Source organism: Canis lupus, chromosome 24 (assembly GCF_048164855.1).
Source record: "Canis lupus baileyi chromosome 24, mCanLup2.hap1, whole genome shotgun sequence".
Lineage (NCBI taxonomy): Eukaryota > Metazoa > Chordata > Mammalia > Carnivora > Canidae > Canis > Canis lupus.
This window is the reverse complement of record NC_132861.1, coordinates 4,067,294-4,081,240: the sequence shown is the minus strand read 5'-3', so window position 1 is coordinate 4,081,240 and position 13,947 is coordinate 4,067,294. Positions and strand designations below refer to the sequence as shown.

General features: G+C 39.2%; 1 protein-coding gene and 1 long non-coding RNA gene across 2 annotated transcripts in view; both read left to right on the top strand.

Moving 5' to 3' along the window:
• The window catches only part of UFM1 (ubiquitin fold modifier 1), a 208,383-nt gene that overhangs the window by 127,233 nt on the left and 67,203 nt on the right, over positions 1-13,947 (top strand). The window lies entirely within an intron of this gene.
• LOC140616395 (uncharacterized) lies at positions 2,263-3,980 on the top strand. Its single transcript, XR_012016890.1, has 2 exons — positions 2,263-2,931; positions 3,552-3,980. It is a non-coding gene; the product is annotated as an uncharacterized lncRNA (long non-coding RNA).

The following is a 13,947-nucleotide window of genomic DNA, read 5'->3' as shown; positions in this document are numbered from 1 at the left end:
CACCATTACCAAAATTTCTCTTCCTCTTTCCCTCCCCTCCTGTTTTTAACACTTGGGTACTATTCTACACTTATGTTTTCAGATTAAATATATAGGGATGCCTGGGTGGCTCAGTGGTTGAGCATCTGTCTTCAGCTCAGAGCAGATCCAGGGTCTCAGGATCAAGTCCCACATAGGGCTTCCCACAGGGAGCCTGCTCTTCCCTCTGCCTGTGTCTCTGCCTCTCTCTCTCTCTCTGTCTCTCATGAATAAATAATTTTTAAAAAATCTTTAAAAAAAGAGGAAAATAAATATACATATATATAGTATTTGCTCATACTTGAAAGTTTAGCATCATTATGGCTTTGAAATATTTTATAATTTATATTCGAAACAAAATGGCATAATAGCACATTTCCAAGGTAAATAATAGACTTATTCCCTTTGGAAGAATATTATTTTAAATATACTGTTCAGTGGTTTATAACTTTGCTCTAGTGATTTTAGATCTTGTCATAAAATCAAAAGAGACAAGAGCATCTCCACTGAGGGACAAAAGAAATTCTTTTTATTTATTTGCTCATTTAACAAATTCTTCTTTTAACATTTGCCATATCAAACACCATCTTAGACAACTGTGATGTCTAAGGACAAAGTATATAAAGAAGACATTTGCTTTCGAGTAGCTTACATTTTTATGTATATTGAAGGAAAATAGGAATTCAGAAATAAATGTGACTAACCACAATTTTTCTAAGGCAAATCATTTAAAAACTTGCCAAATTTAAAGATAACTAACTTCTTAGGGTGCTAAACCTTACTTTCATTCTTTTAAGTGCAAAGAAATAGAAATCTTAAAACTTCAAATGCTAGAGATCTCAGTAGGCTTTGTTACTTTTTGCTGTTGCTGGTTTTTGTTTTTGTTTTAATTCCTTCATTTCCTGTCAAAGACAATGATAAATATCATTTAGATATTACCTTCCCTAGGGCTCCCGGGTGGCTCAGTGCTTGAGTGTCTGCCTTAAAGATTTTATTTTAATAAATAAATAAAATCTTTTTTTAATTTAATAAATAAAATCTTTTATTCATTTTAATAAGTAAAATCTTTTTTTAAAAAAGACATTATCTTCCCTGAAGTCAGCCCTGTGCTAGGTATGGAGCTGTTTCAAACAATCTAGTCATCCTGCACACTTGAGCTGGCAAAGATTTCTGAAACAAAGGAGTGACCCCAGTACTCTATGAGGGCCCTGGCTAGTCCTGCAGACACGATCATTTGACTATCTCAAAAGATGGAGGTACTCCAATTTCTTTAACTTCCGCCTCTGGGGGAGAAAAAAAGACAAGTCTGTTGAGGATAAGCTATAACATCTTAATTATGTCAGGTGGGTAGTTTTAATAATTACATATGTGGTGGACTGCTAATTATTCCCCTTGGATTTATGTCCCTTTGCAACATAACTTGAAAACTCCCTTCATCGAAAGGTAGAATGTAATTCTTCTCTCACTGAATCTGAATCAGGGATCCCATTGGCTTTGGCTAACGGAACCCGAAGGAGGTAATGTTTTCAAGTTCAAAAGCTAGGACTCAGAGGGTTTTGTGTGCTTCCACAGTCTCTTGGAACTCTGCAGTGACATGTGAACAAGTTTAGGCTAGCCAGCTGGAGGGTGGGAGAGGCTCCACTTTTGATCCCCTCATAGACTTAGAGTCTTAGGGAACCCACCAGCCAACTGCAGAAACATGAGAAACCAGGACAGTTTTAGAGCGGGCAAGCCCAGGCTGGAACAACTGCCCAGCTGAGTTCAACTCTGCAAAATCTGATCTAAATACATTGTTGTTATTTTAAGTCATTAATGTTTTCGGATGGTTTCCATACAGCAAAAGCTAACTAATATAAAATATTACCATAGTTTTATTGCCTCATTTAAGACATCTTCCCTATTCTCTCATATAAATATTACTAAGAGAGACCTCTTGGGATTTTGTAAATGTAACTTTGTCTTTCCTTGTTGTTGTATATCTAATATATCTTTTTTATTTTATTTTTGTTTTAAGATTTTTTTTTGTTTTAAGATTTTTATTTATTCAATCATGAGAGACAGAGAAAGTGAGAGAGGCAGAGACACAGGCAGAGGGAGAAGCAGGCTCCCTGTGAGGAGCCCGATGTGGGCCTCCGTCCCAGGTCTCCAGGATCATGCCCTGGGCTGAAGGCCGCGCTAAACCACTGAGCCACCCAGGCTGCCCTATATCTTTTTTTAAAAAAGATTTTTTTATTCATTCTTGAGAGACACACAGAGAGAGGCAGACACAGGCAGAGGGAGAAGCAGGCTCCTTGAAGGAAGCACGATGTGGGACTCGATCACAGGACCCGGGGATCACGACCTGAGCCAAAGGCAGATGCTCAGCCTCTGAGCCACCCAAAAGAAAATATCTTTTGGTAAAAGTAAAAAAGATGGAGATTTGGTGCTATATTTAATAGGCAATTTGATATCAATACTGACTCAACTATTTGCTTATATAATTTCCCTAACGTTTAAAATTCAGACAAATGAATAGTAGCACATTTATGATTTATTCTAGGTAATACCGAACCTTGCCTAAGAACAAACTTAACTAAATATTTTAGACACATTTGACAGAATTAAGTCATATCAACAAACACAATTGAAATTCGTTAAAATCCTCCAAGTTCCCAAAAATCTTACTGAAATTTCACAATCAGCAATTACAAAGACTAAATTTAAAATAACCTAAATGCTTTCAGGTCTACATTTAAAAATGCTTAAGCAGGAGGGAGGGGCAAGAGGGCTGAGGAGTAGGGTCCTCAACTCCCTGCTCCCACAAATTTACCTAGATAACTTTCAAATCATCCTGAACACCTATGAATTTGACCTGAGATTTAAAGAGAGAACAGCTGGAATGCTACAGAGAGAAAAGTTTCCGCTTCTAACAAGGTAGGAAGGGGAAAGAAAAATAAAAAAGAATCACGTGGGGGAGGGGCACCGGGACTAGCAGGACTAAAGGGGGGAGCAGCAAGAGCCTCCAGGGCAGGAGAGCCCAGCCCCGGAGAAGCAAGAACTTTAAAAATCTGCACCTGAGTTTTCCCTGACTGGAAAAGCGCTCAGCAGGGAAATTGGGCAGAATTGCAGGAGGGGCAGGGAAGCCCCCAGATTCCTGGAGTCACTCTAAGAGGAGGGGCGCCAGGGAAAGCGCCAGCACACGGCGATCCGATATGGGTAAAGGGCTGGGGTGCACGGCCTCGGGGCATCTGGGAGACGCCAGGCAGGCAGGCAGGCTGGCTCCTGACGGAGGTGGCTGAGCCCCATTCCCTTCAGAAGAGGCGGCCCCAGGAGGAGCACAGGTCCAGCAGCACAGGGTTCCGGATCCTAGGGTGCCCAAGTGCACAAAGCCAGCAATCCTGTGCTCACCCTGGGACAGGCAGAAGCGGCGCGGACTCTCCTGCCTCTAGGCACTCCCAAACTGCGCAGATCAGCACAGCTGATTATTTTCCCTCAATCCTGGAGCTTTCCCATGTTGCTTGTTCAGTAAACTTGCTCTTCCTCTGTTCTTCCAGCTGGTCTTCTCGGGGAGAGCCCTGCTGTGCTGATTCTCAGGTGTGGTACCTGGGGGAGCCGCCCCGCCCCCCACCAGTCAGCGCTCAGTGGAAGCTCTTTATCCGGGGAGGCCTCTGTTCCCTGCAGCCCCCTCCCCCGGCCCCGCGCAAGGGAAACACAGAGGGGGAAATGGTAGCAGCCGGCTCTGCAGCTCTGGAGTCAGCTCCCCACGATAACTAATGCAGTCTCCCGGTCCGCACTGGCCTAGATGTTCCCAGGCAGCTCGGCTGCACTGATCTACACCTTAACTACAATATTTTACCAGCTTTTCATTTCTAAGATTTTTATACCTTTTTGATTTTCATGTTTCTACAATTACATGTCTTAGACATATTTTTCATTTCTGGATTCCCCTCAACATATTCTATTAAATTTTGGTAGATAAATGAGATATGGGTTTTTGTTTTTTGTTTTTTCTAACTTGTTTTGTTCTACAGTGGTGGAAGCTAATACCTTCTAAATGCCACCAACAAACACCCAGAACCAAGTGGGATACTGTACTGGTTCATTCTGTGAGATTATATTCTCTCTTCCTTCCCATTCTGCCCCCCTCTTTTATCTTGTTTATGTTTTTGTGGTCATTGTTGGGGCTTGATATAAGTATTTCTGGTTTACATAAATTTGGGATTAAGCATCTTCTAACATACAGGACAAAATACACTCAGAACCAAGAGGATCACCCTCTGGGACCCCTCAATGTAGAATGTAGACTACATTCTCTCTCCACTACCACCTCCTCACCACCACCATCCCCCCTTTTTTGTTTCTTTTTGTCTTTTTCCTCTTTATTTTTTGTTCTTTTTATTTGTTCTTTGTTTTTGATTTTTGACTTTTTTATTTTTACTACTTTGTTTTCCACTTTATTGGTCCTTTTGTTTTATTTTGTTCTGTTCTTTTTCTTTTATTTTCTGGTCTCTGACCTCTTCGGAATCATCTAGGGTGTATTTTACTTAAGTCATGGTTGACATTTTTGACTCAGCCTGTTCATACAGCCACTCTGCACTGGACAAAATGACTAAAAGGAAGAATTCACCACAAAAGAAAGAACCTAAAACAGTACTCTCTGCCACATAGTTACAGAATTTGGATTTCAATAAGATATCAGATATTCAATTCAGAAGTACAATTATAAAGCTACTGGTGGCTCTGGAAAAAAGCATAAAGGACTCTAGAGACTTTGTTACTATAGATTTAAGATATAATCAGGCTGAAATTAAAAATAGATTAAATGAGATGCAATCCTAACTGGATGCTCTAATTGATTAATGAGGTAGAAGAGACAGTGAGTGACATAGAACACAAGTTGATGGTAAGGAAGCTGAGGAAAAAAGAGAAAAACAATTAAGAGCCCATGAAGAAAGGCTTAGGAGAATAAATGATAGCTTGAGAAGGAAGAATATAGGTCTAATTGGGATTCCAGAAAAGACTCAGAGAGGACCACAAAGCATATTTGAACAAATCATAGCTGAGAACTTCCCTAATCTGGGGAAGGAAACAGGCATTCAGATCCATGAGATAGAGAGGACCCCCCAAAAAAATCAATAAAAATCGTTCAACACCTCAACATTTAATAGTGAAACTTGCAAATTTCAAAGATAAAGAGAAAATTCTTAAAGCAGCTTGAGAGAAGAGATTCTTAACTGATATGAAGAGAAATGTCAGATTAACAGCAGACCTCTCCACAGAGACCTGGCAGGCCAGAAAGGGCTGGCAGGATATATTCAGGGCACTAAATGAGAAGAACATGCAGCCAAGAATACTTTATTCAGCAAGACTCTCATTCAGAATAGAAGGAGAGATAAAGAGCTTCCAAGATGGGCAGGAACTGAAAGAATATGTGACCACCAAACTAGCTCTGCAAGAAATATTAAAGGGGACCCTGTAAAAGAAAGAGGAAGTCCAAAGAAATAAGTCCAAAAAACAGGGACTGAATAGGTATTATGATGACACTAAATTCATATCTTTCAATAGTAACTCTGGACATGAATGGGCTTAATGATCCCATCAAAAGATGAAGGGTTTCAGACTGGATAAAAAAGCAAGACCCATCTATTTGCAGTCTACAAGAGACTCATTTGAGACCTAAGGACACCTCCAGCTGAAATTGAAGGGGTGGAGAACCATTTATTCAAATGGTCGTCAAAAGAAAGCTGGGGTAGCAATCCTCATATCGGATAAATTAAAGCTTATCCCAAAGACTGTGGTAAGAGATGAAGAGGGACACTATAGCATACTTAAAAGATCTATCCAACAGGAAGACCTAACAATCATGAATATTTATGCCCCTAATGTGGGAGCTGCCAGGTATATCAATCAATTAATAGCCAAAGTAAAGACATACTTAGATAATAATACACTAATGGGAGGAGACTTCAACATGGCACTTTCTGCAAATGACAGATATTCTAAGCACAACATCACCAAAGAAACAAGGGTCTTAAATGATACACTGGACCAGATGGATTTTACAGATATATACAAAACTTCCCATCTGAACGCAACTGAATATACATTCTTCTGAGGTGCACATGGAACTTTTTCCAAAATAGACCACATACTGGTCACAAATCAGGTCTCAACTGATACCAAAAGATTGAGATTGTCTCCCGCACATTTTCAAACCATAATGCTTTGAAACTAGAACTGAACGGCAAGAAGAAATGTGGAAGAAACTCAAACACATGAAGGTTAAAGAGCATCCTACTAAAAGATGAATGGGTCAACCGGGAAATTAGAAAAGAATAAAAAGATTCATGGAAACTAATAAAAATGAAGATAAAACCATTAAAAATCTTTGTGATACAGCAAAAGCATTCCTAAGAGGAAATTACATCTCAATACAAGCCTCAAAAAATTGGGAAAAACTCAAATACACAAGTTAACCTCACGTAAAGGGATTGGAGAAAGAATAGCAAGTAAAGTCTACACCAAGCAGAAGAAGAGACACAATAAAGATTCGAGCAGAACTCAATGAAATAGAGACCAGAAAAACTGTAGAACAGATCAACAAAATCACAGCTGGTTCTTTGAAAGAATTAATATGATAGATAAACCCTTAGCCAACCATATTAAAAAGAAAAGAGAGAAGACTCAAATTAATAAAATCACGAAAGAAAGAGGGAGAGATCACAACCAATACCAAGGAAATACAATTGATTTTAAAAACGTATTATGAGCAGCTATATGCCAACACATTAGGCAATCTAGAAGAAATGGATGCATTTCTGGAAAACCACAAATTGCCAAAACTGGAAGAGGAAGAAATAGAAAACCTGAAGAGGCCAATAATCAGAGAGGAAATTGAAGCCGTCATCACAAACCTCCCTAGACACGAAACTCCAGGGCCAGATGGCTTCCTAGGGGAATTCTATCAAATGGTTAAAGAAGAAATAATACCTATTCTACTAAAGCTGTTTTCAAGGAAAGAAAGGGACAGAATGCTTCCCAACTCATTCTATGAAGCCAGCATCACCTTGATTCCAAAACCAGGCAAAGACCCCACCAAAAAGGAGAATTACAGACCAATATCCCTGATGAACATGGATGCAAAAATTCTCAACAAGATACTACCCAATAGGATCCAAGTGTACATTACAAAGATTATTTGGGATCCCTGGGTGGCACAGCGGTTTAGCGCCTGCCTTTGGCCCAGGGCGTGATCCTGGAGACCCAGGATCGAATCCCATGTTGGGCTCATGGTGCATGGGGCCTGCTTCTCCCTCTGCCTATGTCTCTGCCTCTCTCTCTCTCTCTCTCTGACTATCATAAATAAATAAATAAATAAATAAATAAATAAATAAATAAATAAATAAATTTTTTAAAAGTAAAAATAAAAATAAAAAGATTATTCACCATGACCAAGTGGGATTTATCCCCAGGATTCATGACTGGTTCAAAACTCATAAAACAATCAATGTGATAGATCACATCAACAAGAGAAAAAACAAGAACATAGGATCTTCTCAATAGATGCAGAGAAAGCATTTGACAAAATACAGCATCCATTCCTGATCAAAACTCTTCAGAGTGTAGGGATAGAGGGAACATTCCTCAGTATCTTAAAAGCCATCTACGAAAAGCCCACAGCCAATATCATTCTCAATGGGGAAACACTGAGAGCCTTTCTCCTAAGATGAGGAACACGACAGGGATGTCCACTCTCACCACTGCTATTCAACATAGTACTAGAAGTCCTAGCCTCAGCAATCAGGCAACAAAAAGAAATAAAATGAATTCAAATTGGCAAAGGAGAGGTCAAACTCTCCATCTTCACAGATGACATTATACTGTATATAGAAAACCCAAAAGACCCCACGCCAAGATTGCTAGAACTCATACAGCAATTCAGCAATGTGGCAGGATACAAAATCAATCCCCAGAAATCAGTGGCATTTCTACACACTAACAATGTGACTGAAGAAAGGGAAATTAGGGAGTCAATCCCATTCACAGTTGCACTCAAAATCATAAGATACTTAGGAATAAACCTAACCAAAGAGGTAAAGGATCTACTCCCTAAAAACTACAGAACACTTCTGATAGAAATTGAAGAAGACATGAACAGATGAAAAAACATTCCAAAAAAAAAAAAAAGAAAGAAAAAGAAAAAACATTCCATGCTCATAGATTGGAAGAATAAATATTGTGAAAATGTCTATGCTACCCAGGGCAATGTACACATTCAATGCAATCCCTATCAAAATACCATCGTCTTTCTTCAGAGAGTTGGAACAAATAATCTTAAGATTTGAATGGAATCAGAAAAGACCCCTAATAGCCAGGGGAATATTGAAAAAGAAAACCAGAGCAGGGGCATCACAATGCCAGATTTCAAGCTTTATCACAAAGCTGTGATCATCAAGACAGTGCGATACTGGCACAAAAACAGACACATAGATCAATGGAACAGAATAGAGAACCCAGAAATAGGCCCTCAACTCTATGGGCAACTAATATTTGACAAAGCAGGAAAGACTATCCACTGGAAAAAAGACAGTCTCTTCAATAAATGGTGCTGGGAAAATTGGACATCCACATGCAGAAGAATGAAACTAGACCACTCTCTTTCACCAGACACAAAGATAAACTCAAAATGGTGGAAAGATCTAAATGTGAGACAAGATTCCATCAAAATCCTAGAGGAGAACACAGGCAACACCCTTTTTGAACTTGGCCACAGCAACTTCTTGCAAGATACATCCATGAAGGCAAGGGAAACAAAAGCAAAAATGAACTATTGGGACTTAATCAAGATTAAAAGCTTCTGCACGGCAAAAGAAACAGTCAAGAAAACTAAAAAAGAACCTACAGAATGGGAGAAGATATTTGCAAATGACATATCAGATAAAGGGCTAGTTTCCAAGATCTATAAAGAGCTTATTAAACTCAACAACCAAGAAACAAACAATCCAATCATGAAATGTGCAGAAGACATGAACAGAAATTTCATCAAATAAGAAATACTTGGGCAGCCCAGGTGGCTCAGCGGTATAGCACCGCCTTCAGGCCAGGGTGTAATCCTGGAGACCGGGAATCAAGTCCTACATCAGGCTCCCGGCATAGGGCCTGCTTCTCCCTCTGCCTGTCTCTGCCTCTCTCTTTCTCTCTCTCTGTGTCTCTCATGAATAAATAAATAAAATCTTTAAAAAAAAAAAAAAAAACATACTCATGGCCAACAAGCATTTGAGAAAAACCTCCACATCACTAGCCATCAAGGAAATACAAATCAAAACCACAATGAGATACCACCTCACACCAGTGAGAATGGTGAAAATTAATAAGACAGAAATCAACAAATGTTGGAGAGGATGCAGAGAAAAGGGAACCCTCTTACACTGTTGGTGGGAATGTGAACTGATACAGCCACTCTGGAAAACAGTGTGGAGGTTCCTCAGGAAGTTAAAAATAGACCTGCCCTACGATCCAGCAACTGAACTACTGGGTATCTACCCCAAAGATACTGATGCAGTGAGACACTGGAACACCTGCACCCCAATGTTTCTAGCAGCAATGTCCACAATAGCCCAATGTGGAAGGAGCTTTGGTGTCCATCAACAGATGAATGGATAAAGATGATGTGGTCTATATGTACAATGGAGTATTACTCAGCCATTAGAAACAACAAATATCCACCTTTTGCTTTGACGTGGATGGAACTAGAGGGTATTATACTGAGTGAAGTAAATCAATTGGAGGACAATCACCATATGGTCTCACTCATACGAGGAATATAAGAAATAGTGAAAGGGATTATAAGGGAAGGAGGGGAACTGAGTGGAAAAAAATAGAGAGGGAGACAAAACATGAGAGATCCTAACTTGGGAAACAAACAAAGGATTGCGGAAGGGAAAGTGGGAAGGGAGTTGGGGTGACTGGGTGAGGGTGACACTCACTGAAGAGGGCACTTGATGAGATGAGCACTGGATGTTATACTATATGTTGGCAAGTTGAACTTCAATAAGAACAAATAAAAAACAAAAAACTACTACCTCCTAACTCCAGAGTACTTTAAGGATAAAGGTGTCCCAAAAGTTAAAATGAGAGTTGAATATTGCTACTCAGGCCTTATTATTAATGTAAACATTATAACTGTTTTCACAGTAAAAAATAATGCTTAAGCATAAATGTAAGTACATTTATTTACCTTACCTTGAATATTATTTACTAATTATCACTTGGATATGTGCAAACATAAAAATGATTCATATAAAAATGATTTTATAATTTCACCTATGACTCTGACCAAATCCCCTTAAAATATTTTTGCCATATTTCCATTTTCTTAATCCATCCTTGTTTCTTTTGTCTAGTGATTTATTAAAATCTCTATAAATGTCCAATTTATAATCTGTATCTCAGAAATTCCTTCTTGAATAGATATTTCCCCTTCTCTTCATTTTGGTCCGAGGTACCATTATCTGCCCAAGATTGCAGGGCCAGCTTCCTCTTTGGTCAGCTTACCCATGTGAGCACAGTGCCCCGGACCCACAGAAACATCTTAATTTCAATTTAAAATCAGAAGAAAGAATGCATATAATGATTATGACCGTGTAATCATGAATCCAGCCTGGATTATATTTATCTTTATACCAATTCATTCATAAAATATATGTTTGTTTATTTATATATTTATATTTATATTTATATTTATATTTATATTTATATTTATATAGAGGAAAGGGCTCAGGAGGGCAGAAGTGCCTGGGAAGGAGGGAAGAGCATTTCCCTCAAAGATCATCTCCAGGCTGGCGGTGTGAAGTGTGTGGAGTTCCCTGAAGGCCAGAGCCTCTTCTTCCTTTGCAGGCAAGCCTGTTAAACCATTCTGTGCTTTCAGCTCCCAGATGTTGGCTACTTGGGGGAGCTTCTGATGTTCTATGCAGGAGTGTCCTCCCAGGATACTTTCTGCCCTGGCACATCCTCCCAGGAACCCACACTGCCTTTCACCACTGTGAGATCTCATAGTATCCTGGGGCACCACTCCCCTCAGCCGCTCTCCCTGTGCTCCCTGATTTTCCTGGTCCCAGAAGCACACTTAGGGTTGAGAGAGCCATCAGTAGTTAACCCTTTGGGAACCCTAATCACCTCCCACCTCTTCTAGTTCACCTTTTATGGCCTCCTCTTCACAAAAATCATCCAAACTAGTGTGGCATTGTTTGACTCTTCTTATGGGTTATAAGGGCTTGACCCCACACATACTTAATTGATAAGAATAAATGAACAAAGCATTTGTTTTGGTTCCCCTTGGTCACAATCCTTGCCCCAGGTGGTCATCCTAGGGCATTGTGAAAGTGCCTTACCCACTGCTCTACATCTCAATTTTATACATACAACGCAAATGATGATATATGTAAAGTACAAAAATAAACATGTAAGTAAACAACAAAAAAATGAATCTGGGGAGGGGAAGAGATCTTATAATCACTTGGATAAATTATTTGGGTTTTTAATTAAAATTTTATGCTGATAGGATGTTTTTCCAGGGCACTAGGAAACAGAGAACATTTTTCTTTTTTACTGTAGGCACACAAAATGTCTTTTTTGTTATTGTTACCATACGCTGAATCTTATTGGAAACCAAACTCAATAATTTTATATGAAATAGGAACAGCTTGCTGACAGAATTAACCCCAAATGGATACCTGATGAAATAGCTTTGAATTATTAAGGTAGCAAAATCTGGCTTGTTTTTAAAAGAAATATATCTCCTTGGAAGCAGCTAGATATAAAAAGCTAATACACAAAATTATAGAAGCTTTCTAGAACTTCTGTACATATAAAATATAAAAGTAAAATGAATCCACATTTATTTTAAAATGTACTTATTTATATAAGAATATAAAAGCTCCTAAGAGAAAGCAAGCTGAAAAGCTAGAATTGAAGCCAAATCCATCTCACTCCAAATTTCATGATCTTTGTGCTATATCAGTGATGGCAATTATATACAATTCATCTCTCCACCCTCTCCCGTGATGGACATTGCTAATCAATTGTCACTGTTTCTGGCCACACCTGGACGTGGTCTCCAAAAACTTCTCAGCCTAGAAGTTCAGAAAGCCAATGATAATCAAGCATGCAACCTAAAACCTCTTTGCAATGTCTCCCCTATATCTGCAGCTTGTGTTTACTTCACTTAGTTTTGTGGGGCTTTTTAAACAGGGATAATAGTTTTTAAAGATTCTTCAATGTAGTCTCCCTCTTGATAACCCATGTTGTGTCTTTTCTTCCTCTCCATCTATTTCCATTAAGGCAAATCCATGGAATTTATTTTCCCAGGGGACAAATGAGGTGAGTGAGCTTCTAAAACAATGACAACAAAAACATAGAATGGGGATAGAGGGGAATGATATGACATAGGGAAGTTTCCAGGCAGAAAGACATGCCTATTGCATGAGATTTTCCTATTGGAGAGAAGGGGAGACGTGTAGGGGCATTTGTCACACTGAAGATGCCACCTGAGTCCCTGAGAAGAATGTAGTGCTTCTGTTCCTGAGCTTGGTAGATGTGGAGAAGATGAAGAATATAGACGATTTGAGAGACACACAGAGAGACAGATACAGACGGGGGAAAAGAGAGAGATAGAGAGAAACTAGAGGAAAATCCAAGAAATCTGAACTTGTGTTCTGAATTTCTTCAAGGTTTCATTGTGTTAGTGCAGTTGTAAAGCCTGAGTGATAAAAAGACCAGGTGGATGAGCATGAGCCTGTGCCCCAGCACAACGCTCCTTCCCACAATCAACAGCATGCAGGACCTTATGAGTCCTGGAGAGAAGATAGAGGTGCTAGGAGTCTATGGACTCCAGACGTCAGGGTTCTGGACAGAGGGACCTCTTAGCTCAGTATTCATATCTAAAGAATGGAGCAGCAAACACAGAACTCAGCCACGGATACCAAGACAGAGCATGGTGAGGTCAAACTACTCACTCACTGCTCGTTCAGGGTTCCAGCCTGACAAGTCACCTACCACCTTCCGTAGCTGAGAAGAGAGACAACAGAGGGAAAGTAGAAGTTTGAAAGTCTTCAGTTTAAGCCCAATAACTCTGATGAAGCTACTGTATTCTCTGCACCCAGATGCCCTTTCAGGTAGTCGAATAAGAAGGCAAAAATATTTTGCAGGAGATACTCTGTGGTGTAAATTAGCTCCATGGGGGATCTTTTCTCAATGTATGTGTATATAAATCATAATGTTGTATGCTTTAAATATCTTACTTACAATTTGTCAATTATACTCAATAAAACTTAAAAAAATCTAATAAAGGGAATTTAAATTCCAAGTTCTTTAGATTGACTTAATAGTCACGTAAGTCAGGGGAGTTTGTTGTATTTTGCTGGTACCTTTGAAGGTTTTTATCTGCCAACAAGGGGAAATGGGAACTCCAGAGCAAGATAAAACCAGTTCTTGGAAAAATAAAGAAGCTACATTGATTGAGCCCTCTCAAGGGAATAGCATTCTATCTCTGTTTTCCATTTATCCAGGGCAGTAATTTTCACAACAAAGTCTGACAGGCCACAAAGCATCCTGCTCTCTATTATTGGAAACGTAAGACACTCATTGTCTATATATCTAGTCTTTGGCCAGCAAAGGATGAACTTAGCAGAGACTAGGAAACATGGGTATTTATCTGCCAGTGTTATTAGTCTCATTTTGCACCAGGAGAATCAAATCTCATGTTCTATGTAATCAGGGTCCCACAGCTAGAAGGTAGAAAACTCAAAATTTGAACAACAGTCTGTCTGATTTTGAAATCCTATTCTTTCTACCAAAACTACTCCACTTCCAAATACCTATTAACATTGTCATCTTGATACCTCATAGAGAGCTCAAACTCAGCAGATCTGAAACTGTCTGGGTATGTCATCT